The sequence below is a fragment of the Macaca nemestrina genome, chromosome 9 (genome assembly GCF_043159975.1).
Source record: "Macaca nemestrina isolate mMacNem1 chromosome 9, mMacNem.hap1, whole genome shotgun sequence".
Taxonomy (NCBI): Eukaryota; Metazoa; Chordata; class Mammalia; order Primates; family Cercopithecidae; genus Macaca; species Macaca nemestrina.
In genome coordinates, this window is record NC_092133.1 from 114,811,571 (window position 1) to 114,836,216 (window position 24,646).

At 42.3% G+C, this 24,646-nt stretch overlaps 1 long non-coding RNA gene across 1 annotated transcript; it reads right to left on the reverse strand.

The window, feature by feature from the left end:
* Positions 1 to 1,774: 1,774 nt before the first annotated feature.
* Positions 1,775 to 13,604, reverse strand: LOC105479962 (uncharacterized). The gene is made up of 5 exons (XR_011607507.1): positions 13,144 to 13,604; positions 12,708 to 12,794; positions 10,799 to 10,975; positions 2,145 to 2,212; positions 1,775 to 2,026 (listed from the first exon to the last, which is right to left on the reverse strand). It is a non-coding gene; the product is annotated as an uncharacterized lncRNA (long non-coding RNA).
* Between the last annotated feature and the right edge of the window lie 11,042 nt (positions 13,605 to 24,646).

Here is a 24,646-nt window from a genome sequence, read left to right on the forward strand (position 1 = left end):
TGGAGCTGTCCCTGTGTGGCTTTGGGAAACCTTCTCAAATGCAGAGGAAGTCTGCTTTCCTTAATTTGGATGGTTTGACCTTGAATTCCACGTTAATAGCAACCACTTCTTGTATTGCACTCTACAGTTTGCATGCTTGATTTTATCCTCACAACAACCTTGAGATGGAAATACTGATTTGGTTATCCTCACTTCAGAAAAGTCTAGTGATTTTTCTGAAGTCACACAGTGCGGAGGTGAACTCCAAATCAAGTTCTCATCGTGGCAATACTCTGACTTTCAGGATCATTGGGAAACTTCACATCCACTCACATCCTGTCCAGCATCCAAAGTCTGAGGACGCAACTGTCCTTGGTCATCCTGGAATATGCCCATGGCTTCAGGAGGGCCACCATACAGCTGTGCTATGATGATCAACAAAGAGATAAGGAAAATTCTATCTATGTTTACCTTCTGTTTTATAAAGAACTGACCCTAGGTGTCAATTTGTCATTTCAAAAGAAAGTAACATTATTTTTACATCGTTCCAATCATTTCGTTAATGTTTAATTAGCAATTATTTAACTACCAAGTATCAATGAAATGACAGTTCAGTTGTTATTCCAGCATTATGCTAAGTGCTATGGGAAATTTACAAAAATTATAACACAGTCCTTACCAAAACAGAGCCTCCTATTTACTTATGATTTCTGAGTTGTGAAGATCTAGATTGAGATTTTGTTTTAAAAGTACTCAACATCAATAAGAAGGGGGGAAGTATGGTAGATTATCTAAATATTTACAAGCATTTTAATAACACAGCTAGATGTTTTTCATGGCTTTGCTTTCTGCTAGGAACATAGTGTCTGGATAACAATTTATAATTTCTCACTCTGGGGTCATCCTCTCCCAGTGGCCAGAATCTGATAGTCTGGGGTGGGATTCAGTGAAGAGCAGCCTTGGTAGAGTGGGAAGGAGAGTAAAGACAGGAATGGACACATCCAGGCACTAACCAAACAGTTTCTTCCTTCTGGAAAGGAGGGGTTGTGCTACATACCCAGGGTGCTACAGACCCTGGGACAGCTCTTGGAGAAAGTGGCTGAGAAGGGGATAACCTTTCATCTTGGTGGTGTGAGGATTTGGGAAGAAGCCTCTTTGCTTGGGAGGTCCTGGTCCTGAGCTTTTCCACTAATTGGCCGTGCATGGTGTTGATTTGTCATCTCACCTCTCTGTATCTTAATCTACTCCCTAGTAAAATGAGACAGTTGGGCAAAATTATCTTTGAGTTTCTTTTGAGCATCAATGCCCTGTTTTTCTAAGAAATCAATTAGTCAAGCAGTTAACCAAACAGGCCATGGGGTTTGCAGAGGGTCTGCACTTCCGTGACCTTGGCTTCCATCAACTCCACATGAGAAGTGCTGGATAAATATGCACACATGCACAGACACATGTGTGCATGCATACAGAACTTACTTTCATGCCTGTTCTTATTTTGTCCTGTCCAATAACTGCAATCTCACCTTCAGTTTTTAAAAGTACCAGAGATCTCTAGTGTATAGCAGATGTGAAGATGACTGCCCCAGTGTTTCGAGAATGATTTCTCTATGGGGAGTTAGGAGACTATTTGGTGACTATATCTGATGCTGAGCATATTCAAAATGAGACGGTTTAGCTACAGAGAGACGCTTGTCTGAGAATGCTGCCGCCGGACACCACAGGGTGCCAGAACTCTCTCCCCGGTGCCTGCTCTGAATGCTCCACGTTCAGGCTGGAACATGGGTAGTTGGAACTGACTTTTATTTCGCCCTCCCAGATCCAGTGAGAAACGTCAGGAGCATTTATTAGTCATAGGTGCAAGAGCCCTGGTGGGTCAGCCAGAAGTCAAAACCTGAGGGAGAGGGTACAGGTAAAGCCTGCATGGAACACTGGACCCAGGCATTAATTAGAAACACTGGTGCCCTTGACAGAGCCAGCTTGTATAAGTTGGTGGGACCTGTGTTCACTTCATAAAGATGTTTTATATGGTATTCCTGGCAAAAGCTGGACACTGTAAAAGAAAAATAAAAGAAACATTATTGGTAGCTTGTGGGGGGTGTCTTAGTCCATTTTCTGCTGCTATAACAGAATACCACAGACTAGGTGATTTATAAAGAAAAGAGATTTACTTGGCTCATTGTTCTGGAGGCTGGGAAGTCCAAGAGCATGGTGATGACATCTGGTGAGGGCCTTCTTGCTGTCATAACATGGCACATGGTGTCACATGGTGAGAAAGCAAGTATATGAGACAGAGAGAGAAAAAGAGAAACAAACTCCAGCAAATAACTAACCCACCCCTGTGATAACTAACCCACTTTCTTGATAACAGCATTAATTCATTCATGGAGGTAAAGCCTTCATGATCTAACCACTTCTTTTTTTTTGTTTTTTTGAGACGGAGTCTGGCTCTGTCGCCCAGGCTGGAGTACAGTGGCGGGATCTCAGCTCACTGCAAGCTCCGCCTCCCGGGTTCCCGCCATTCTCCTGCCTCAGCCTCCCGCGTAGCTGGGACTACAGGCGCCCGCCACCTCGCCCGGCTAATTTTTTGTATTTTTTAGTAGAGACGGGGTTTCACTGGGTTATCCAGGATGGTCTCGATCTCCTGACCTCATGATCCGCCCGTCTCGGCCTCCCAAAGTGCTGGGATTACAGGCTTGAGCCACCGCGCCCGGCCGATCTAACCACTTCTTAAAGGTCCTACCTCTTAATAACATCACAATAGTACTAGAATTTCAACATAAGTTTTGGAGGGGACAGTCAAACCATAACAGGGAGTTTAAAAAAAAAAAAAGTGTCTTCTCTGTCAGTCAGCTGTCAAACCACCCTCCTTTCCCCTCTAAATGTGGGAGAATGAGAATTGTCAGAATAGCATAGTTTCTGCCGTGATATGAGTTCCTAGGGAAGTTGGTTAGCCTTTCTGAGTAATGGTTTGCAGTTTGTAAAGTGAAGACAATAGTATCTCTCTTGCCTTGCCTCTTTGGGCTGTCTAAATATGTTCAAATAAAGCAGAGAAAGGGCTTTGAAAACTGTAAACTACTATGCAAATGCATGGGTGTCCTTATACTTCTAATTCTCAGGCCAGATATCCAGGGTGACAATGTAGACAGAGATTAGAGTAGTGATTCTCTACTGGCAGAAAGCTTGCTCCCCAGGAGATACTGGCAATGTCTGGAGACCTTTTTGGCTGCCATTTTTTATGGACTGTAGGTAGTGGGAGAGGAGGTGTGTCACTGCTAGTACCTGGTGGGTAGAGGCCAGGGATACTGCTCAGCATCCCACAACACTACAGTGCATTGCACAGCCCCTCAACAACAAGGAATTATCTAGCCCAAAATGTCATTAGTGGACTAGATAATTGAAGTTGATGTTGAGAAATCCTGGGTTATAAGCATGCTGATAACCTACAAATGAGGCTCCCTGAAATCTTTTCATTTTTCAGAGAGACAGGGTCTGTTGCCCAGGCTGGAGTGCAGTGGCAGGATCATAGCTCAATGCAGCCTCAAACTCCTGGGCTCAAGCAATCCTCAGCCTCCAGAGTAGCTGGTACCATTGGCATAAGCCACTGTGCTTTGCTAATTTGTTTGTTTGTTTGTAGAGATGGGTCTTGCTATGTTGCCCAGGCTGGTCTTGAACTCCTGGCCTCAAGCAACCCTCCTACTTCAGGCTTCCAAAGTGCTGGAATAACAGGTGTGAGCCCCTAACTCCTCTTCAGGTCTAAGCTTAGTCATTGCAAGGAAACAAAAAGGGGTAGTCCCACAGTTTATAATGATGGATCAGGAAAAAGCAAAAACTAGATTTACAGCAGTGAAGCAATGGAGAACTTATCCAAGTGAACTTGTTATTAAGTGATTTGTCTCTGCTTTTGATGCCAGAGCTGAGACCTGCAAATCACATTTCTTCTATGCCAGTTGCTTCCTGCTAGGTGCTGCTAACAAAGGACACTGGGGAGAGCCTTGAGGAGAAGAGTCCATACTCCTGCCGCATTTTTTCACTCCTGCACTTCCTGTTCCCATCAGGATCCCCCCGGCAATGTTGCTTTGCCCTGGCCATGACTGGCTGTCCCAGTAGCAGCAGCTGAGTCCCCTTTGCAGTTCTTTCAACACCCACAGAAACTGCCTCTTTGCATCCCCCAAGAGGCAGCTTTCACAGCAAGACATGGTCCCCTTTGCAGAAGTTAGAGTTTCAGTCCAAGGAGTCCTCCTCCAAACTTTAACATGTAATAATTCCAACCTCTTCCTTTGTGTCCTCAGCCCGAGGGCAAAGTAGCTGCTTCCTTCACTTTTCATCTCCTTGATACCTTTGTGTTTCATGGTTGCCTTTTCAGTTCTTTAATATAGTTAAAAATTCTGTTTTTTGAGACAGGGTCTCACTTTGTCACACACGTTAGAGTGCAGTGACACATTCATGGCTCTCTGCCGCCTCGACCTCCTGGGCTCAAGTGATCCTTCCACCTCAGCCTCCCAAGTAGGTGGGACCACAAGCATACACATCACACCCTGCTAATTTTTGTATTTCTTGCAGAGACGGAAGGGGTCTCACTATGTTGCCCAGGTTGGTTTTGAACTCCTGAACTCAAAGTATCTTCCTGCCTCAGCCTCCCAAAGTGCTAGGATTACAGGCTTGAGCCACCAAACCCGGCCAAGGATTCTTTACAGCAAATTCCCTCTTACACTAACTGGTGTGCTTCCTGGCTCCTGGATGACTGCTGGCTGATACAGGAATGAGGCACAATCTCCTTGCCACAATGAGGAGACTCAGAGAGGTACATGTCCCACCTCGCTCTAAATGCCTCGCATGGCAGTTTTCTCAGTGGGAGGGGAGTACTTTGGTCTTTTCTTCTGAGGTTTGCAAACAGCATCATGGTGAGGTGTCATCATTAAAGGTGACAATATATTTCACTCCATCAAAACAGATTTGTGAGGCTGAGGTGCTGCAGACAAGGAAACAAGAAGCTTGTGAGTTCTTGGGTCTCAACAGGGTTTCCCTGGACTCTTCTGGCCAGTGGTCTCATTTGGACTTCACCAAATCCACAAGACAGGGCAACCCAAAGCTGCCTCCCAGTGGAAATATACATCTTCCACCATCTTATCAACAGCTGTTTGTATCTTCTCTCTCTGAGTCACGTATGCAGGATAGCAACTTTGTGTAGAACATGAAAGCTTCTCTCCAGAAAAACAAAGTTAAAATAAAAAAAAGAATACATGGTAGAAAATCATTCATTTGCCAGATCTATAAAGACAATAAGAAATGCCCCAGCTTGGGAACACATATCACTTGGTTTATGGGAAGAAACGATGAGATACCTATCTTTATTTTCAATAAGTAAATATTTAAAAGAATATACTGCTTGTGTATATTGCTCTGTCCCAGCTGGAAACTGTAGTTGCAAAATAGTCCATGAGCAGCCACCAAGGAATGGAGAGGAAATGAAAACAAAGCCACAGGGCTCCGTTGGGGTGCAGCCAATGTCCTCAAGTTATTCCTTTCCAGGAGGACAAAAGGAGAAGAAAGAACACCCTTGAGGGATGTGAACATGCAAGTGTGTCATTCCTTAAAGCCTGGAGTCACCGGGGCTGGGAAGCTGTGTCTCCAGAGGCTGTCACCCGTCCGATATCTCCCCTCTGACTGCAACAAGGTCGAGTCCATCAGGGACCACATCACTGAGGGTCCTGGGCTAGAAAGACCAGAGACCACCTCGGGGTATAGAATGTGGGGACTGGTGTTTTTCTTCCCTGGACAACTCCCTCCCCATGATAATTTTCAGAGTTTCAAGGAGGAGGAAACCTTGTGCCAAGCAATCTGGCAGCTCCTAGAGAATCCGCTTTCAGCCCGTAGAGACATCCATATGGCAAGATCTCATCTAAACCCCAAATCACCCCTCAGTAGATACATCCATATGGAGCGACCACATGCAAACACAAAAGCACCCCTCAGTAGCTCAAGGACTGAGCCTGTGGTCAGTCCTTCTGGGTTTCTCAGAAAAAGAAAGAGAACGTGTTTGTGTGTGTGCCTGTGTATGTGTGTCTGCATGTATGTGTGTGCATCCACACGTGCATTTGAATTACAGAGAGACAAACAGCTCTGTCAGAATGCCAGACTAGTTTCCTTATTATTATTATTATTATTGTGATCCTAATACTTCTCTAAGACTAGAAAAGGAAATAAAAGTCATATGGATTGGAAAGGAAAAGGTAAAATGGCCCCTATTTGCAGATGTCATGAAGATCCACCTAGAAATCCCAAGGAATCTACAACAAAACTAAGCAACAAACATGGTTCCTCTTATTATTCCTGTTTCCCTGAGGTCTGTTCCTCAAGCTCTCTGAGAATTCCCAGAGTGACCCTGTCTGTACCTACATCTTCACTTTTAATTTGAGGCCCTTCTTACTGTTTTCTCTGACACTTTTAGGGGGAGACACTCTCCTGGAGCACTGAGGGCTCCTCTCCTTTCTCTCTGAGCAGAAGCCTAGGGCCCCAGGCAGAAACTTCTACCTTTCTCTTCTCACCGCACTCGTGCTTCCATAGGGCTTTCCTAGAGGTCGGGGAAGGTAGGCTGGGGGCAGAATGGGCTCAGGGAGTGACCAGGAGCACAGTCTCTATACTCTCATGTCCATCCTGGTTAATTTCTGCCCAACACTTCTGGTAGAACAACTCTGTGCTCTCTTGGTGATGCAGCTAATTGGGGACCCCCAGAGCCACCATACCTACCCTCTTACAGGGATGAGGGTGCCACCTCGTCAGACTAGAGAGTGCTGTGGAGAATGCTTGCATCCCCCAACACAAAATTTGTATGTTGAAACCTAACCTGCAGTGTGATGGTTTGAAAACGTGGGAACTTTGGGAAATGATTAGGTCATGAGGGTGGGGCCCTTGTGAATGGGACTAGTGCCCTTATAAAGAGCAAGATCCTGTCTCAAAAATAAGTAAACAAAACAACTTCAAAATTAGCTGGACATGCTGGTTTGTGCCTGTAGTCTCAGCTACTCAGGAGACTGAGGTGGCAGGATCATGTGAACCTGGGAGGTTGAGGCTGCAGTGAGCTAGGATCGCACTGCTGTACTCCAACCTGAGCTATACAGCAAGATCCTGTCTCAAAAATAAGTAGATAAAATAAAATACATAAAATAAAAGGGACCCTAGAGAACTGTCTTATTCCTTTCCACCGTCTGAGGGCCCAGCAAGAAGATGGCCACAGAAAGCAGACCCTCACCAACACCCAGTCTGCTGGTGCTTTGATCTAGGGCTTCCCAGCCTCCAAACTATGAGAAATAAACATTTGTTGTTCAGGCCACCCAGTCTATGGTACTTTGCTATAGCAGCCCCAACAGACTAAGATAGCACGCTAATGGCCTGAATACCCAGTGAGTCTGGGAACCCAGGTTCTCCCCGGAGGCCTAGGCTTGGAGTCCAGGCTGTGCTCCTGCTCACTCCAAACCACTTGGCACTCACCAGTAGGATGGTTTCTGCCAAACTTGTGGTCAATCTGGCAGTTACTGTGAAGTCTGGGAGATTGCTTCTGAGACATCTGGTTCCAGTTTCAGCCTTTCCCCACCAAGGACCGGGACTGGTGCATGGTGAGTTCATGGGCTCTGCACTTGCCCCTCCCAAGGGCGAGTTCAAGTCACACTCCAAATTCAAGGACATTGCATGCTGTCTTTTTGCCCCAGGCTCATTCAGCCTCTCCGACCTTTATGTACCTTTATTCCCAAAGCCTCTTGGTCAACACAGGCACTGGGAAAAAGTTAACAAACAACAACACACCGTGGTGCAGTCCCAAAGACAGTTTGGCCAGGGTGTATGTGGGGAATGTGCGATTCTTTATGAGAATGGAAGGCAAGGAAGATACATGCATGAACAGTTTCACCTACTCCAGGGCCACACCAGGGCCTCCTGGTGTAGTTCTTCCACTTTCAACGACAATGTAATGCTTATAACTTGGTCAAAGCAATTTTACATTATTAATTTTACTTTATTTCCAAAATAGGTAAGATTGATAGCACTTAATGATGGAGACACATTCTGAGCAATGCATCATTAGCCGATTTCATTGTGCGCAAACATCACAGATTGTACTTACACAAACCAAGGTGGTAGAGCCTACGACACACCTAGGCTGTATGGTATAGCCTATTGCTCTTAGGCTATAGATCTGTACAGCAGGTTATTATACTGAATACTGTAGCAATGGTAACACAATGGTAAGTATTTGTGTGTCTTAACATATCTATATAGAAAAGGTACAGTAAAAACACAGTATTATAATCTTACGGAACCATCATCCTATATGTGACCTGTAGTTGACCAAAACATTGTTATGTGGTGGTGTGATTGTATAATTCCTAACTGGACATGTGAGTAAACTCAGGCTTCAAGTGATTCAGTGACTCCTAAATGTTGATTGATGAGTAGTGGAACCAGGATTAGAACTCTCACTCTGGTCTATTTCTACTATGTTGCAATCTCTCCTTTCCTGGGTTATGTAACTTTTTGACTTTCATATTATAAGGAAATAGAATAGAATTATCTTTGTATCAGGAGTTCAGGGATCCATGAAAATTGTATGCTCAATTTGATGTACATGTAAGATCCTCCTTATGAGATGACTTATAGCTTTCGTGAAGTTTCTAAAGGGGTCTGTGTAACCAAAAAGATGAAGAACGCTGACTTGCTGCCTTATAATGGGACTGAGGTCAAGTCTAGGGTGACCTTTCTATGGACTGTAAATAGGGGAGTCCTTCCTGGTTGTTAATACCTGAAGCCCAGAGAAGATGAATGTTGGGAATGGGAATAATCATTTCGTTTCTCAGAGTCAGAGAGTGTTGGTGTAGCCAGCTTCCGGAGAAGGTGATACACATGCTCACAGCTCCACAGGTGCAGACTCATACAAGCTTAGAGCCCTACATAGATGAAGGAGGATCCTTGAAGATTATTAAACCTGAGGGTCCACACTCTGGCTACACATTAGAATCACCCAAGGAGCTTCAAAAGATATCATGGCTGGGACAAATCCCCAGGGATTTCTATTTTAATTGTCCTAAGCTAAGACTCTGGCTTCTGTAATTTTTTAAAGCTCCTTAGATAGTTCTCATGTACCAGAGTTGAGAACTACCAATCTTCTAAACTAGCAGTTCTCAACCTTGGTTGAACATTGAAATCACTTGGGGAGCTGTAAGAAGTCCTCTTGCCTAAATCTCACCCTCGAATCTTCTGATTTAATTTGTCGGGGATGTGCCAGGCATCAGGAATATTAAAAGTGATCCCAGGAGATTTTCATGGGCACCCAAATTTGAGAACCACTATTGAGATCTAATCCGATATTTTCTACTGCAAAGAAGACCAAACAGAAAGGAAGAGGCGAAGGTCATAGGGCTAAGCCAGAACCACAATTAAACGCAGGACCAAACTCTAGGCTTGGACTCTTTCTGTGGTTCACCGAGTCACCATGCATGGAGTTTACTTAGACAGTTCAGGGTGTACGTGAGAAAGGGAGCTCATAAGGGACAGGCCTTGCTTCTCTGTTTGATTAGAGAAAAAATCTATTTTTCTAGTTCTAACACCTCTGGGGTGCCTGGTCAGCCTGAGAGAGTGTATATACTTAATATAGCTAAGAGTGGTGTATAGTTAATAATAATAGCCTACATTTAGTGAGCATCTACTACCTTCCAGGCATTCTCTTAAATACTTTATTACTCCTAGTTATCTTTGATTATAGGTGAGGAAAGAGAAGCACTCATCAATTAATAGGCCCAAATTACCAAAGCTAGTAAGTATCAAAATGAAGGTTTCAATCCAGAACCCACTTCCTTAAATACAACATGCGATTCAGGGGTTTCTTCTATACTGGAGGGGAGAGATGTCCAGAAAAAAAAATCATGTTGGGATAAGGTTTTGTTTTTAAGCAATGCTGGGAAAGGAAGTTGGTGAGTGACTAGATTTTATAAATGTGAAGTGACGGGGGTAAGAGGCACACATATTGCAGAGTGAGAGTTATCAGCCTTTGTGCTGGGTCAGAATGGGAAACTTGCAGAGAATTCCTTTGCCTTCTCTGCTTCCTGGAATTTCACCCTGTCCATGGGATAACTGGACTAGATCTCCTGCCTCAAAGCTCTTAGGACCCAGATTAAAGTGTGAGTTTGTTTGTCTTTGGGGTCTCCCTTCTTCTTTTCTGTCCTTTCTCTATGCCTCTGTGCCCTCTCCCCTGCATGTATAAATGTGCTTATGTGGGGGCCTCTTCTTACAGAGAGAGAGAGAAAGTCAGGGACTCCATGGCACTTCAGATGCCCGTTCAGTGTCAGGAGCCCAAATGTGAAGCAGAAAGCTGGAAATAAATCATCTTGATAGGGAGATCACCACTGATCAAGTATTGGAACGCAAAGCCCCGGGTGCTAACACCGCATTGTTCTACATTACAACTACAAGTACTGGGTCAGGGAAAAAATCTAGGGTAACTTGGGGGACTATAGGGGAATTCTTACCCCTTCATACCACTCCTCTGTGTAATTTTTCAATATCTGTTGTGACTCATTTAGCAAACATCCACAGCAACAAAGATAAAGATTTCTAGTGACACCTTTTGGCATTGGACTCTGCAGTTTACAAAGCCATTTTCAAGTTTTCATCTTTATTTAATCCTTGCAAATATCACAAGGCTAGCATAACATCTGCTTGAATGGGCAGACACTAGGAACCAGTGGACACCAGGGGACACACACAGCAAGCAGTAGTGCTAGAACCCCAGAGCAGGTCTCCTGACTCCAGGTCCCAGGCAACTGTCCACCATTACCTTGATTTTGAAGTCAGTATCCCTCTTAGTCTGTTCAAGTTCAGGTGGATGGACCATCTCAGTCCAAGGACAGGGACAGGACAATGTTCACGAGGGAGAAGATTAGGAGATCTTACATCCAAATGGAGAGGCTAAGTGTTCTGGCAGTTGCATTTTTTTTCTTGCCTCTAAGAAAGACTGAAAAAGACAAATCTCATTTCAAGCCTCTTGTGTCTAATCTTTGACCCCTCAGTGAAACACTCTGAAATGCTTTTTTTTTTTTTCCTTAGGAGAGGACTTGTCATTGTGGAATTGATTCGAAAGACTGAAGCTGTATTTGTTGTTTTGCAGCTTATAGGCCAATGTCCAAACACATTTTCAGCAAAAGAAATGAAATAAAAAGCTGTACTAGAAAGTGGTCATAGAAACTTCTCAGAGTTTATATCAACTGTATAAGACTGATAATTGCTTCCAATAAACCCTTCCTTCCTTCCTTCCTTCCTTCCTTCCTTCCTTCCTCCCCTCCCTCCCTCCCTCCTTTCCTTCCTTCCTTCCTTCTTCTTTCTTTTCTTTCTTTTCTTTCTTTCTTTCTTTCTTTCTTTCTTTTCTTTCTTTCTTTCTTTCTTTCTTTCTTTCTTTCTTTCTTTCTTTTTCTTTCTTTCTCTCTTTCTTTCTCTCTCCTTCCTTCCTTCCTTCCTTCCTTCCTTCCTTCCTTCCTTCTTTCCTTCCTTCCTTCCTTCCTTCTTTCTTTTTCTTTCTCTCTTTGGAATGGTGAAAACATGTAAGAAATGGATGGCATACTCACAAAGGAATAGCCTAGGTAGGAAACATTTTCTAAAGGATGTTGCTTTTCTGGTCTTCCCACTTGGGGCACGTGTTAAAGCCAACTAAATATGGCCTGAGAAGAACTTCATACTTCTATATTTGAGTCCTTGTGAACTAATTGTAACCTAAGTTAATAGGTAAACAAGATTGAAAACCTAACTTAGTAGTGTGCACCTGTAACAGCAGCTGAGTCTTGGCCAATCCCAGCAACCATACATCAACCACTCATACACTGCTGAGTGTTCAAACTGTGTTCAAATAAGGCAACCGCTGAGCTGTAAGCAATCCAGCTGTTTCTGTGCCTCACATCCGATTTCTGTACATCACTTTTTTTTTTGTCTATAAATTTGTTCTGAGTACAAGGCACCCCTGGGGTCTCTCTGAGTCTGCTGTGATTCTGAGGGCTGCTTGATTCACAGATTGCTTTCTTTTTCTTGCTGAATTAAACTCCATTAAATTTAATTTGTCTGCAGTTTTCTTTTAACACACTAGAAGAGAGACAAATTTTGGGTGAATTTACCTGCTCCTTAGCAGCTGCCTCTCCTTCTTTTGACTTGGGACCTTAGAAGAAACATTAGAAGCTTCATTGAAAAGAATTGCACACACTCTATGAAATGAATTATGTAGTATGCTAAATATATATGGTAAAAATGACAATAGCTAAATCAGTTCTGGTGGAAACTACCAATTTCTACTTTGTCTGGTATTGCTTCTGAAGGTACCTGTCTTGGGTGGGTCCAGACACTCTTCTTTCATCATCCTTGATCTGTGGCACTGATCACTTTCTGCTTCTTACTCTGGTGTGTGTCTTGTTGATTACCTAATTTCAGAATTCTAAGTTGAACTGTCTGCAGGTGCTGACAGTTACATCTGTGCAATATCCAGAAGCATTCTGACCAATGACATAGACTTCATCAACTCTTTTATTGCCTCATCGACTGTATATTGGAAGCAATTATAATTTTTATGCAATTGATATAAGCTCTGAGAAGTTTCTATGACACAGACTTCATCAACTCTGTTATTGCTGAGGTTTTTCTGTTTCTAATTGTTTGGTATGAATCACTGCAAAATCTGGAACTTTTGAGTGTATAAATGTACCTACTCATGCCATCAGTCAGATGCCTGTAAAGCTTCTCTATGAGTTCGAGGACACTGAAATGTCACCAACATGTCTCTGATGGCTCCAAATCTAGAAAGAAAAAAATGTGTCTTCCTGTTGACTGTTGCCTAGGACACAGACACGGAAACACACATACACACACACACACAATTCAGAAATCATTGCCTTCATCCATTATTGTTTGCAAAGTCCCACTATTGAAGTTGTCCCCTGATTGCAATAGACGGTGTCAGATCTGCCTGTGTCCAACAGAAAGCTACATTTGCTGGAATTTTTTGCTTCATTTTCATTCACTTGTGAGTAATGATGAATTACTCAAAAATAATTCACAATAATAAATCATTTTTATCTATTTTGTATATATTAATTTTAAAAAATTATAGACAATAATTAAATCTTCAGATATGTGAACATTTACCCTGTATCTATTTCAAGTCCTAGACGTTTGTCTGCTTGTGTCTTTCTCTCTGCGAATTCAAGGGTGCAGTGGATGCTGTGCGTGCTGTCCTGATGCTTCCTCCAGGTCTGAATGAATCCTTCTCTCCCCTGCTGTGAGCGCGGCTGCCTTTGGCTCACAGATAAGTTCCCCTCAGGGAATCGCCCTCAGCCTAAAAGGAATTGTGTGTCCAGGATTTCTCCCCTTCTTCCCTGTGATGAGAGCAGCCCAGGGGCAAAGGGAGTGAGGAAGATGGGGAGTGGTTTATCAGCCTGGCCCTGACACCCCAATTTGTGACAACATTAAAGGGCCCCCCCAGGTCCAGCGCTTCCTGTTGACACAACCGAGGCCTCTATCACCACCACATCACAGCCCACTTTCTCCCCACCCAGTCCTGCTCCTCTCAATCTCTTACAGGCCTTGATTTTGTTCCCTAGAGCACTCTCTCCAATAAACCACTTGCACCCAAATCTCAGAACTGTTTCCCAGGCAACCCAACCCACGACAGAGTGGAAGCCTACCCTTCACCTGTGTTCTACATAGGTCAACCTGATTATATGTCTCTGCTTTAATTTTATGTCATAACAAATCCATTTAAGTTATTTGGCTGTTTTCCAGTTTGAGGTGAGTGATCTCAGTTTCAGAACTTATGCCCTTTCAAAACTTATGATTCCATGTCAAAAACTCTTCCTTTGGAAAGGCTTATACCTGCTGGTGGGAATGTAAATTAGTTCAGCTATTGTGGAAAGCATTTTGGAGAGTTCTCAAAGAACTACAAACAGAACTACCATTTGATCCAGCAATCCCATTACTGGTTTTGTGTGTGTGTGTGTGTGTGTGTGTATGTGTATATATATATATATATATATATATATATATATATATATATAATGCATTCTACCAAAAAGACACATCTACTTGTATGTTCATCACAGCACTACTCACAATAGCAAAAACATGGAATCAGCCTAGGTGCCCATCAGTGGGAAATTAGATAAAGAAAACATGGTACATATACACCATGAATACTATGCAGCCATAAAAAAGAGCAAAATTCTGGCCTTTGCAGCAACATGGATGCAGGTAGAGGCCATTATTCTAAGAGAAATAATTCAGGAATAGAACACCAAGTACTGCACGATCTCCCTTGTAAGGGGGAGCTTAATCTTGGGTATATAGGGGCTTAAAGATGGGAACGGTAGATACTAGAAACTCCCAAAGGAGGGAGAGAGAGAGGGAGGCTGAAAAACTTCCTATTGGGTTCTAGGCTCATGATCTGGGTGACAGAATCAATAGAAGCCCAAACCTCAGCAGCTCGCAGTACACCTTCGTAACAAACCTGCCCATGTTCCCCCAGAATCAAAAATAAAAATTATAATTAAAACATAAAAATAAAATAGGAAAAAAGAAAGTTTTTTTTGTTTTTTTGGTTTTTTTTACTTCGAAAATGGACACTCCAGAAATACAGTAAGGTGCAGAAAAAGAAACGTTCTTGGGTTGCTCCTCTGCGCAGCTACATGAAAAATGACACAGCCCAGCTCTCCAGAGATGTCACCTTCCTTCTCGGCTGTTGCCTGGGAACTTCGGCCCCCAATAAGCAAGTGGTCTGAGGGATTGTAGATGAAATGCCTGCGCCCTGCTAGCCATGCTGGACCTAAGAAAAGTCCCCCTCCTAAAGGAACTTTCTCTCTCTATGGCAGGATTTTGAATAGTTTTCTATCAAGGTGGTATCAACTAAGGTTCTGGTCCTTACAACCTTTGCTTAGAGAGCAGTTCCTCTGTAGATTTAGTCACTACAGAAAAAGAGTAGAGAGATGATTTTAAAATGTGGGAACTGGAGGGCGAGGAGGAGGGTGCCTCCCTTCGTGCGTTCTCTGAGCCTGCTCACATTCCATAGTTTACGTGTGGCAACTGGGACATGTTTGGGGAAGAAAGTCATACTTGACTAAATTGTCCTACTGACGTAAACCTATAATTTAAAAATTATATATATATATTTAGAGAACAAGTCAAAACAGGAAACACATTCCCAACGTGGATAAAGCTATTTATGCATTAAAATACCTCCTGTTATCATAGTAGACTTGTGTCCCTATGTTTAAATAGAAAAACCCTGAAAAGTACAGAGAGAAAGAACAAAGGAGTCAGCCTACATTGGCGCTTCTGGACGGGGCTGTGGATGCTTTCCCTGACTGGGAGACATTCTATCTTCGCTGTCCTTCCTGGGGGAGGCTGTGGTGCCCATTGCTCCATGCACAGGGTTACTGCAGGCACAGAGCGTGAGTTCCGGCAGGCACCACAGAAAGGAATACGTGTTTTTATAGAGAAAAAAGGAAGGGGCAGGAAAAATTAATCTAAACTCAAGAAGAGCCAGAGGGGAAGGAAAAAATCAAAAACAGGGCAAAAATAAGATTGTGCCCCTATAAGCCCTTCAACTAATGATCTTATATTTGTTCTGCATGTAAATTAGGTCCCTCTGAGAGGGGCATCCAAGCAGAAATAATTTTTGCACATATTCATTGTTAATGAAACTTCTTTGAATGCAAAGAAGGATAAAAAGTAACTTCTGCTCTTAGAGAATTTATCTTTTAGGGAGACCAGAAGGCCACACAGAAGTCAAGTAGGTTGGGTGCAATGACTCATGCTTGCAATCCCTGTGCTTTGGGAGACCGAAGCAGGAGGATCACTTGAGGAGAGGAATTTGAGAACAGCCTGGGCAACAAAGTAAGACCCTGCCTCTACAAAAAAAAGGAAAAAATAAAAGTTTAGCCAGGCGTGTGACATGAGCCTGAAGTCCCAGCTACTCAGGAGGCTGAGGTGGGAGGATGGCTTGAGCCCAGGAGATTGAGGCTGCAGTGAGCTATGATTGCGCCACTGCACTTCAACCTGAGAAAAGAGTGAGATCCTCTTACAAAGAGAAACAAAAGGAAAATAAAACTCAAGTAAAAGTCTAGATTGTAACAATAAATAATTTTTTTTTTTTTTTTTTTTGAGACGGAGTCTCGCTCTGTAGCCCAGGCTGGAGTGCAGTGGCCAGATCTCAGCTCACTGCAAGCTCCGCCTCCCGGGTTCACGCCATTCTCCGGCCTCAGCCTCCCGAGTAGCTGGGACTACAGGCGCTGCCACCTCGCCCGGCTATTTTTTGTATTTCTTAGTAGAGACGGGGTTTCACCATGTTAGCCAGGATGGTCTCGATCTCCTGACCTCGTGATCCGCCCATCTCGGCCTCCCAAAGTGCTGGGATTACAGGCTTGAGCCACCGCGCCCTGCCACAATAAATAATATTAGAAACGATGACGGATTGTGCCAGGACAGATCATCTCTATGTTCCAGTGTCCAGGAACTGTAACCCTCAGTTGTTGTCTTGGAGAAAGAGAATCAATGAACAGAATTGGCACTGGGAACTTCATATAAAGCTTCTTAAACAGTGGTGAAAGGCAGGCAGAGCATCTCTTTTCTATTCTAGAGCCTTTTCCAAGGTTTCAACTGATGAGAAAGTGGCTGGAAGCGTGAAGGTTGAATGCACACCTGCTCTACCCCGAGCAGATCTGGTTGTCATCAGATGGTGTGTTACATTTCAATGAAGGAGATTACTTGACTATCCAAGGGTGCTTTACGCTACACGAATTGTCAACTCTTTTACCTTTGGCCTTGTCAGAGTACTCCTCACAGTGCCTTGTAAATAGCAGGTACATAGTAAATGTTTACAAATTGTGAATGAAATTTTTAAAATGTGTTTTTGAATGGGCAGGAAGTGGTGGCTTATGCCTCTAATCCCAGCAGATTGGGAGTCCAGGGCAGGTGGATCGCTTGAGCTCAGGAGCTGAGCATGAAATAATGCTAGTAGACCCCACAAGGTTGGAAGCCACCTGTTGCCTTCCTCACCTTCCCTTGATTTTCTTTTTTAATCTCTTTATAGAGTAACCGTTCAGTACTGAACTTTTTCCCAGGCAATATTATTCCTTTAACAATACAACTCTGTCTTTTTTAAAAAACAGAGATTCCATGCATTCAGTCTGCATCATAACAAAGTGAGATGCTGAGGCATGGGAGGAAAGGGACTTTCAAATAAGCACATAATGATCAAGTAATCTTCTCTCTACCTTTCACGCTGAGAACAGTCACAAATTTTTCATTCCTGAAAATCTTGTTCCCAAATTGACATTGCTTCAAGAAGCGCCTTCTTAATTACACTTTCTCCTTTCTTAATCAAGTGGAAAGAAAAACCATCATAAATACAAGAGGAGTATTTTCCCATCTAGTGAAGTGTGGAGCCAGGACCCCCAGTGTTCTTTCCACAGAGAGAGAATACGGTTCTAAACCATCATTCATACAACTGAGCATAACACTTAGATAGAAGAATGCTTTATGTCAACCAGGCCTATTTTTTAAAACCGTTGAAGAAATCTAACAGGCACTTAAAAAAGAAGAGGCATCTCATATTGTAACATTCTAAATTTCTAGACATATATATTAAGTGTGCCTTTCTGAAAATCTCTCAAGTATATAATTAAAACAAACCCTAGAGTCTTGATGTCTTAGGGTCCTCATATATTCAGCGGCCATCATTGGCAAGTTGAACCTGGAGAGGTTTCAAAACAAAGACTATTACAGGAAGACTTTCATATATGAGTGGTCAGTAAATAAGGAACAAGTAGGTCTGGCACTGGAAAAGAAGAACTTCTGCTTCCAGGAGAAAACGCTAGCTCTAGTACAACATTGCCACTAAACCTATTGCTCAAGGCCAATATGGTCTTTGCAGCACCTCAATAGACTCAGTGCTCTGGGCTGCCATGTTGACAACAACAATATCAACAATGAAATGGATACCAGGAATGAAGCTTTTTAAAAAACTTAATAGGTTTTACTTCAATAACATTTGGGGGTACAAGTGGTTTTTGGTTAGATGAGTGAATTGTACAGTGGTGAAGCCTGAGATTTTAGTGCACCCATCACTCAAGTAGTGTACATTGTACCCAATTGTAGTGTTTCATACCTCACCCCGCAACCCTTCTTGCTTCTGTGTCTCTGATGTTCATTATACCAATCTGTATGCCTTTGCATACCCATAGCTTAGCTCCCATTTATAAGTGAGTACATGCAGTATGTGGTTTTGTATTCCTGAGTTACTTCGCTTAGGATCATGGCCTCCACGTTCATCCAAGTTGCTGCAAAGGACATTATTTTATTCTCTTTTTATGGCTGAGTAGTATTCCATGGTGTAGATATACCACATTTTCTTTATCTACGTATTGATCAATTGGCACTTAGATTGGTTCTATATCTTTGCAATTGTGAACTGTGCCACCATAAACATATGGGTGCAGGTGTTTTTTTATATGACTTCTTTTCCTTTGGGTAGATATTTAGTAGTGGGATTACTGGATTGAATAGTAGTAAGGATCATGGCCTCCAGGTTCATCCAAGTTGCTGCAAAAGACATTGTTTTATTCTCTTTTTATGGCTGAGCAGTATTCCATGGTGTAGATATACCACATTTTCTTTATCTACTTATTGGTCAATTGGTACTTAGATTGGTTCTATGTCTTTGCAATTGTGAACTGTGCTGCCATAAACATATGGGTGCTGGTGTCTTTTTATATGACTTCTTTTCCTTTGGGTAGATATTCAGTAGTGGGATTACTGGATTGAATAGTAGATCTACCTTTAGTTCCTTAACAAATCAAGAGAGGTGTTTTAGATCAATAATCTCATTTATCCATCACAATCATCTTGGTATGTAAGCTTCACTTTTCCCATTGTACAGGGAGAAAGCTGGAGATCAGAGAAGCTGAGTAACTCAGCTAAAGCTGTTTAGCTAGGAAGGATTGAGGCAGGATTCAAGTCCAGATCTCTTTGATTCAAACGTCTGGGTGTTCAGGACTATGCTATATTGAATCCAGAACTTCTGACTTCAAAGGCAGTAGAGCTTCAGGTCTTTGAGTGCACGACTTTAATCCATACTGGGACACATAACTGCTCTTGGTAAAAAGAGTATGCATGGAACTACAATGTTCAACCATCTTTAGAGGGACATGGTTTTCTGAGAAACATCACTACAAAAGCGAGATGGAGAGATGGCAATCTCGAAACAGTCTTTGAGGGAGGGCTTTGAAGGATGTAAGAAAATTATTCATGGGAGTGATTTTCCCAGAGTGGTTCAGAGGGAGAAGCTCAACACTTTTTTCCATCTTTTCCAGAAGAGTTCACATGAAGGTTTAGAATAACATAAGCACATTTTATTAAAAGGCCTTGTTTTCACTCATTGTCTATTCATCCTTATTAAGAATGCTGAACATTTAATATTTCTAATCTCATTGGAGAATAATGTGGCTTTTTTCCCCATTAAGGACACTCATTGTGATGTATTGCAATAGCAAACTGTTATTTTATGTGTCATTTTTCCAGCACATAAAACAGTCTGACTTGCTCCTTAAGAAATTATTAAGATATTAGTTTTCAAGTGAATACTAATGCTTCTTGGACACTTTCTGTCAAAGAAGGAAAAAAAGGTGATAAGTGCTTGAACTAGTTTTTAATTTTTGCAGCAATCCTAGTTCCTCTTAGCTGTGCCTCCTAGAACGTTCACTATAATTATCATTGAACAGGAAGTCACTCCACTTACAGGTATTTATTTATTGTCTACTAAAAATGAGTTTAATGGACATTATACCATGTCAGCCTGTCCTATTTATGGTGAATTTCTTATATTTCCTGTAATTCTTCAGGCAATTTTCTCCCCAGAGCGTCTATTTCCCTCATTAACTCTTCAAAACCCCTGGGAGGCAAGAGTGTGCATATAATTTCTTCTTATTCTAAAATACTGTTTAGAGTTTCGCTTTGAAATGGCTTTTAGAGCTAAATGTTTAGCTCTCTTAAGTGAACCTGCAATAAACACTGTTGAATTCTCTCCAAATTATCTCGAAGAATTACCTGCTTATCTGGAAGAACCATCAGCGTAATTTTAAGGGATTTTGTTTTTATTCTGCAGCCCCATCTTTGAACTTCTCTGCTTTAATTTTTCAGTCTTTCCACAGGAAAGACTGCTGCGAATGAGCCCTTTGCAGGACTTTCCCTCATAAATGCTGAAGAGGGTGTTTTTGTTTCTACTTTGGTACATGTGATTCCAGCTCCAAAGGAAGCAAGATTTCCAAGATTAGGACAGTTTAGTCTGGAAAGGAGACTCGTTAAAAGGAGTGTGATTAAAAGCTACTTAGGGTTTTGAGAATGCTTGTGAAAACTAAATGATCCATTTTTGACCTTTCAAAAAACTCAACAAGGAAACACTCCACGAACTAAAGGAACGGTAGACTTAAATCCAAATATAAATCTCTTATTCCACTTTTGGAGGTGGGTGCTATTGTTAACCCTATTTTGCAGAGCAGGAGGCTGAGATCAGAAAAGCTAAGTAGCCTGCTAAACATCATAGAACTGCGGCAGTGGAGTAGGCATTAAAATGTGCTTGACTGGAGCCCAGAGCCCAAGCTTTTAAATGTATGTATTATGAAAATATATGCATAATTATTTATTTAAACATAAATATTTGTATATTTAAAACATACACATATTTTGTTTATTTTAAGTTCTGGGATACATGTGCAGAAGATGCAGGTTTGTTACATAGTTAAATGTGTGCCATGTTGGTTTGCTGCACCTATCAACCTAGGTATTAAGCCCCACATGCATTAGCTATTTATCCTGATAGTCTCCCATCCCCTCCCTCACCAACAGGCCCCCGTGCGTGTTACCCTCCCTGTGTCCATGTGTTCTCATTGTTCAGCTCCCACTTATGAATGAGAACATGCGGTGTTTAGTTTTCTGTTCCTGTTAGTTTGCTGAGGATGATGGCTTCCAGTTCACCCATGTCCCTGCAAAGAACAAGATCTCGTTCCTTTTTATGGCTGCACAGCATTCCATGGTGTATATGTACCACATTTTCTTTATCCAGTTTATCATTGATGGGCATTTGGATTGACTCCACGTCTTTGCTACTGTGAATAGTGCTGCAATAAGCATAGGTGTGCATGTGTCTTTATAATAGAATGATTTATATTCCTTTGGGTGTATACCCAGTAACGGCAAGCTTTTAAATATTGTGCTCTGTTTCTATGATATGATCATTACCTTTTAACATTAGCTAGCAGCTATCATAAGGGTTTTTCAGTTAACAATTGCATACAAATTGCTCAGCAATCTTTCCTGCTGATCCTCTAGTTCACAAGGTTAAGCAGAGTCAAGGTGCTGCCTAGCATAGAGCTCGGCACTGCAGTGGGTCAGGGAATGCCATTTTTCTGCAGATATCTTAGTGCGGCAAGATATCATCTCTCTGAACCTGCTTCTTTATATGTTAAATAAAGATATGAATAGTAGCCAGGCATGGTGGCTCACGCCTGTAATCCCAGCATTTTGGGAGGCAGATGGGGCAGATCATCTAGGTCAAGAGTTTGAGACCAGCCTGGCCAACATGGTGAAGCCTCATCTCTACTAAAATTACAAAAATTAGCCGGGGGTGGTGGCGTGCACCTGTAATCCCAGCTACTTGGGAGGCTGAGGCATGAGAACTGCTTGAATCTGCAGCCTGGGCAACAGAGAGAGACTCTGTCTCCAAAAAAAAAAAAAAAAAAAAAAGAGAGAGAGATGAATAGCAATTATCTCAGAGGATTCAGTGGGAAATGGAGTGATGAATGGTAATTATCTCAGAGGATTCAATGGGAGATGGAGTGAAGGGTGATTATTTTCTCAGAGAGGGGAAGGAAAGAATGATGATGCTGGCAGGTGAGCAGTGGAGACAGTAGAGTCAGGGACATTTTATTCACTGTTGTCAATATGGAATTGATGTGCAGAGGGCTATGATTTTTTTCCCAATTTTCCTACATGATGGATTTGCGAAGACTGGTGAGAACAGTCCTCATGCCAGCTTACAAATGTTTTCTTCGGGTGCTGGCTGATGGTTTAGAACAATACGCCAAACCTTCAGGTGAAAGGATGAGTCTGAAGTTAAAGTCAAGTGGTGAGACTGGAATCACCCACACGGGGTTCAGGTTCGAGCAGCAGCAGTTGTAGCAAAGGAGACGCGAGGTCAAGAACTGAGTTAGACTTACGTCTAACCTAATGGGTGTGGGAAAGCTCACTGAGGCCTCCTAGGTCAAAGTCCAGAACAGCAGTGACCAGAGCCAGGAGACATACAGGCGTCACAATAGTAGGCAGTTCCTGTGTGAATTGGGGCACCCTTACCATTCCGAGGCCCATGTTCCTTTGTCTATACAATAAGGATGAGATACTGTTACCTGCAGAAGGTCAGTGAACGTGATTCATAATGCCTTGCTTGCAGAAAGCACTAAAAAAATACAAGGGGACCAGGCGTGGTGGCTCACACCTGTAATTCCAGCACTTTGGGAGGCTAAGGTGGGTGGATCACCTGAGGTCAGGAGTTCAAGATCAGCCTGGCCAACATGGAGAAACCCCATCTGTACTAAAAATACAAACATTAGCTAAGCATGGTGGGACACGCCTGTAATCCCAGCTACTCGGGAGGCTGAGGCAGGAGAATCACTTGAACCAGGAGGTGGAGGTTGCAGTGAGCAGAGATCACACCACTGCACTCCAGCCTGGGTGACAGAGCAAGACTCTGTCTCAAAAACAAAACAAAAAAACAAGGTCTATATTAAGGAAAATATAAAGTATGAGATAAGGAAGATGACAATGGGGTGAAGGTAAGGACTGACTTGTTAACCACTGAATTACAATGCCAGGCACAGTACAGGTGCGCAATGATTATGTTTTGAATGAAGGATTATTCTTAAAAGAGGCAGAAGAACCTGGTTAAAATGAATGTCAAGGGTAGGTATGAGGGGAAGAGGTATCACAAGAAGGACCCATGCAACTATGGAGGGCAGCAGGTAGGACAGAAAGTGAGGAAAATAGGGTCTGGAGACAGGGAATCTAAGGCTGATTCACACTGACTGGATAGCAGAGGCTACTCCCTCTTCAACTCTGCCTTTTTCTGTATGTCAGTTGGAAAATGAAAGTACCTGATTGGTCCCCTTCCACAACCAATCGGACTGGTTGTAGGCCACTACTTCATTTGCATAGAGTGAACCAATGGAAACCTCTAGAAGGTATTTAAATCCCAGCAAAAGCTGTAACTGAGGCTCTTGAGCCCCTTGCTTGATCCTGCTCCCACCCTGTGGGCTGTGCTTTCGTTTAAAATAAACCCCTGCTTTAGCTGCCTTGTTTTGTGTGTGCGTTTTGTCCAATTCTTTGTTAAAAATGCCAAGAACCTGAACAACTACCCTCAACTGGTAACATTTCCAGTGAGGATAGGCTTTACAGGGAGAAAAATTTTTCACAGGAAAGAGTTTTGCATTGTCTTTTAAAATTATGTTTTCCATGCTTACTTATGTTTTAGGAAATAAATCAGGAGATTTTAAAAACTTTTTATTTGGAGATAATTGTAGATTCACACACAGTTGTAAAAAATAATATAAAGAGATCCAGAGTATCCCTTCCTCAGTTTCCCTTACCACCAATCAGTTCTTCATTTTTATAATTATTACTGCATAGCACGACATGGTATGGATGTACCACAGTTTGTTTAACTACTTATCATGGAAAGTTATCTTAGTTGTTTCCAGTTTAGGGCCATTATAAATAAAGCTGCTGTAAACATTCATGCACAGGGTTTTTGTGCATACACAAGTCTTCATTTATCTGGACAGTTACATGAACAAAAAGCAAACTTCTTCAAGCCATTGCATATTTGGGTCTATCTGCTACAACATATCTGTATGCATTACATACGTATCCTAAATAACACAAGAGTTTCTTTTATATTGGGCACTACAATGATGTGATCATCACTATCCATTTTCGAATGCTTATTATGATGTAGGTATTGTGTATAATCACATGCTAATAGCTAATAACAGAGCACTTACAATGTACCAGGCACTATTCTAAGTGCTAGAGAGACTAATCCACAAAATCATTCTATAAGGTAGGTATTATCTTATCCCTCATTTTACAGATGAAGACACTGAGGAACAGAGATAACTTGCCTAAGGACACAGTCAGAAACGGCTGAAATTAGGGTTAAAACTGAAATGGACGGATACCAGGGTTAAAGCTGAAATGGGGGTGGGTTTTTCCCATGCTGCTCTCGTGATAGTGAGTAAGTCTCACAAGACCTGATGGTTTTATAAAAGACAGTTCTCCTGCACACACTCTCTTGCCTGCTGCCATGTAAGGCATGCCTTTGCTCCTCTTTTGCCTTCTGCCATGATTTTGAGGCCTCCCCAGCCATATGGAAAAGTGAGTTCATTAAAGCTCTTTTTCTTCATGAATTACACAGTCTTGGGCACTTCATAGGAGTATGAAAATGGACTAATACAATGTCTTTTATCAGTTTTCAAACATTTCTGCTGTATCTCTTCAAATAGTTATTACGCACCATTCTCTCTGTCTTTTCCTTTATGAATTCCAATTT